Consider the following 4,279-nt stretch of genomic DNA (forward strand, 5'->3'; position numbering starts at 1 on the left):
AAAAAAGATCAGCAGGCTGTAAGTATTTGATTTTATTTCTGGGTTCTCTATTCTGTTCCATTGGTCTATGTGCCTTTTTTATACCAGTATCATGCTGTTTTGGTGACTACGGCCTTATAGTACAGTTTGAGGTTAAGTAATGTGATGCTTCAGATTTGTTCTTTTTGCTTAGTCCTGCTTTGGCTATGTAGGCTCTTTTTTGGTTCCATTTGAATTTTAGAATTTTTTTTTTCTAGTTCTGTAAAGAATGATGGTGGTATTTTGATGAAAATTTCATTGAATTTGTAAATTACTTTTGGCAGTATGGTCATTTTCACAATATTGATTCTATCCATCCATGAGCATGGGATGTGTTTACATTTGTTTGTGTCACATATGATTTCTTTCAGCAGTGTTTTGTAGTTTTCCTTGTAGAGGTCTTTTTTGTCCTTGGTTAGGTACATTCCTAAGTATTTTATTTTATTTTTTTGCAGCTATTGTGACAGGGGTTGAGTTCTTGATTTGATTCTCAGCTTTGTCACTGTTGGTGTATAGCAGAGCTACTGACTTGTAGCTTAATTTTGCATCCTGAAACTTTGCTGAATTCATTTACCAGTTCTAGGAGGTTTTTGGATGAGTCTTTAGGGTTTTCTATGTATACAATCATATCATCAGGAAACAGCAACAGTTTGACTCCCTCTTTACCAATCTGAATGCCCTTGATTTCTTTTTCTTGTCTTATTGCTCTGGCTAGGACTACCAGCACTATGTTGAATAGCAGTGGTGAAAGTGGACATCCTTGTCTTGTTCCAGTTCTCAGGCGGAAGTTTTCAAATTTTCCCCATTCAGTATACTATTGGCTGTGGGATTGTCTTACATGGCTTTTATTAAGTTAAGGTCTGTCTGTTTCATGCTGATTTTGCTGAGGGTTTTAAACATAGAGGGATGCTGGATTTTGTCAAAAAGCTTTTTCTGCGTCTATTGAGATGATCATGTGATTTTTATTTTTAATTATGTTTATGTAGTTTATCACAGTTATTGACTTATGTATGTTAAACCATCCCTGCATCCCTGGTATGGAACCTGCTTGATCATGGTGGATGATCTTTCTCATATGCTGTTGGATTCATTTCACTAGTAGTTTGTTGAAGATTTTCATGTCTATGTTCAACAGGGATATTGGTCTGTAGTTTTCTTTTTTTTTAATGTCCTTCCCTGGTTTTGGTATTCGTGTGATACTGGCCTCATAGAACGATTGAAAGGAGGATTTCCTCTTCTCTGTCTTTTGGAATAGTGTCAATATGATTGATACGAATTCTTCTTTGTATAGCTGATAGAATTTAGCTGTAAATCCATCTGTTTCTGAACTTTTCTTGGTGGCAGTTTTTAAATGACCATTTGAATCTGACTGCTTGTTATTGGCCTGTTCAGAGATTCTATCCCTTCCTTAAGCTTCTGCATAGCAAAATAAATAATCAGCACAGTTAACAGACAAACCACAGAGTGGGAGAAAATCTTCACAATCTATACATCCAACAAAGGATGAATATTCAGAATCTACAAATAACTCAAACAAATCAGAAAGAAAAAAACAAACAATCCCATCAAAAAGTGGGCTAAGGACATGAATAGACAATTCTCAAAAGAAGATACACAAATGGAAAACAAGCATATGAAAAAATGCTCAAAATCACTAATATTGTGGAAATGCAAATCAAAACCACAATACAATACCATCTCAGTCCTGCAAGAATGGCCATAAGAAAAAAATAATAGATGTTGGCATGGATGTGGTGAAAAGGGAACACATTACACTGTTGGTGGGAATGTAAACTAGTACAACCACTATGATAAACAGTGTGGAGATTCCTTAAAGACTTAAAAGTAGATCTGCCATTTGATCCAGAAATCCCACTACCAGGTATCTACCCAAAGGAAAAGAAGTTATTATACGAAAAAGATACTTGCACATGCACGTTAACAGCAGCACAATTTGCAATTGCAAAAATATGGAACCAGCCCATCCCATAAATCTAGGGGTGGATAAAGAAAATGTGGTATGTATATACCATGAATACTACTCAGCCATAAACAGGAATGAAATAATGGCATTCGCTGCAACCTGGATGGAATCGGAGACTATTATTCTAAGATAAGTAATTCAGGAATGAAAGACCAAGCATGGTATGTTCTCATTCAAATGTGAGAGGTAAGCTATGAGGATGCAAAGGCATAAGTATGATACACTGGACTTTGGAAACTCAGGGGAAATTGTGGGGGTGGTGAGGAATAAAAGACTACACATTGGACAATGTGAACACTGCTCAGGTGACAGGCACACCAAAATCTCATAAATCACCACTAAAGAGCTTATTCATGTAACCACGCACCATCAGTTTCCCAAAAACCTATTGAAAAAAAAAAAAAAACTCCTAGAGAAAGGAGTGGAAAATGATATTCCATACAAATGGAAACCAAAAGCAAGCAGGAGGAGCTATTCTTATGTCAGACAAAACAGACTTCAAGGCAACAACAGTGAAAAAAGACAAAGAGGGACATTATATAATGATAAAAGGATCCGTTCAACAGGAAAATATCGCAATCCAAGATATATATATATATATCTAACACTGGAACTCCCAAATTTCTAACAATTATTACTAGACTTAAGAAATGAGATAGATGGCAACAACATAGTAGTAGGAGACTTCAATACTCCATTGAATGCACTAGACAGGTCATCAAGACAGATAGTCAACAAAGAAACAGTGGACTTAAAACTATATCTTACAACAAATTGACTTAATGGATAGTAAAGAACATTCTACCCAACAACTGCAGAATATACACTCTATTCATCAGCACATGGAACATTCTCCAAGATAGACCATATGATAGGCCACAAAACAAGCCTCAATGCGTTTAAGAAAATAGAAATTTATATCAAGTATCCTCTCAGATCGCAGTGGAATAAAACTGGAAATTAACTCCAAAAGGAACCCTCAAACTCATATAAATACGTGGAAATTGAATAATCTGCTCCTGAATGATCTTTGGGTCAAAAATGAAATCAAGATTGAAATTTAAAAATTCTTTGAACTGAACGATAATAGTGACACAACTTACGAAAACTACTGAGATACAGCAAAAGTGGTGCTAAGAGGAAAAGTTCATAGCATGAAATACCTATATCGCAAAGTCTAAATGAGCACAAATAGACAATTTAACATCACACCTCAAGGAACTAGAGACACAAACACAAAAACCAAACCCAAATCCAGTGGAAGAAAAGAAATGACAAAGATCACAGCAAAACTACATGAAATTGAAACAAAAAGAAAACAATACAAAAGATAAATGAAACAAAAACCGGTTCTTTGAAAAGATGAACAAAACTGACAGACAATTTACAAGGTTAACGAAGAAAAGAAGACAGAAGATCCAGCTAAGCTCAATTGGAAACAAAATGGGAGATATTGTAACCGATACCAGAGACATATAAAACATTGTTCGAAGCTACTGCAGACACCTTTATCCACACAAATTAGAAAATCTGGAGGAGATGGATAAATTCCTGGAAATATACAACCCTCCTAGATTAAATCAAGAAGAAATGGAAACCGTGAACAGACTAATAACAAGTAACAATAGTAACAACATTGAAACACTAACGAAAAAAAAAAATTGCCAACCAAAAACAAAAACAAAAAAAGTCCAGGACCAGATGGATTCACAGCTAAATTCTATCAGACATTCAAAAAAGAACTGGTACCAATCTTACTGGACCAAGCTGAGAATCAATTTGAGAACTTAACCCCTTTCACAACAGCTCCAAGATAAATAAAATAAAACACTTAGGAATATATCTCACCAAGGACATGAAAGATCTCTAAAAGAAAACTACAAAACTCTGATGAAAGAAATCATAGACGACACAAACAAATGGAAACACATCCCATGTTCATGGATGGATAGAATCAATATTGTGAAAATGACCACACTGCCAAAAGTAATTTACAAATTCAATGAAATTCCCATCAAAATACCACCATCATTCTTTACAGAACTAGTAAAAACAATCCTAAAATTCATATGGAACCAAAAAAGAGCCCACATAGCCAAAGCAAGACTAAGCAAAAAGCACAAATCCGGAGGCATCACGTGTATACACACATAAATGTGTGTGTGTGTATATATACATAGAGATATATGTCATATTTTCTTTATCCAATCATTGGTTGATGGGAATTTAGGCTGGTTCTATATTTTTGCCATTGTAAATATGTATATACTTTTTAAA

At 34.9% G+C, this 4,279-nt stretch overlaps 1 protein-coding gene across 2 annotated transcripts in view; it reads right to left on the minus strand.

Annotated features, from left to right (window-relative positions):
• The window catches only part of PACRG (parkin coregulated), a 600,857-nt gene that overhangs the window by 331,256 nt on the left and 265,322 nt on the right, over window positions 1–4,279 (minus strand). The gene's annotated exons all lie outside the window — the stretch shown is intronic.

The sequence above is a fragment of the Rhinopithecus bieti genome, unplaced genomic scaffold (genome assembly GCF_001698545.2).
Source record: "Rhinopithecus bieti isolate Rb0 unplaced genomic scaffold, ASM169854v2 scaffold_3948, whole genome shotgun sequence".
In the NCBI taxonomy this organism is placed as follows: Eukaryota; Metazoa; Chordata; class Mammalia; order Primates; family Cercopithecidae; genus Rhinopithecus; species Rhinopithecus bieti.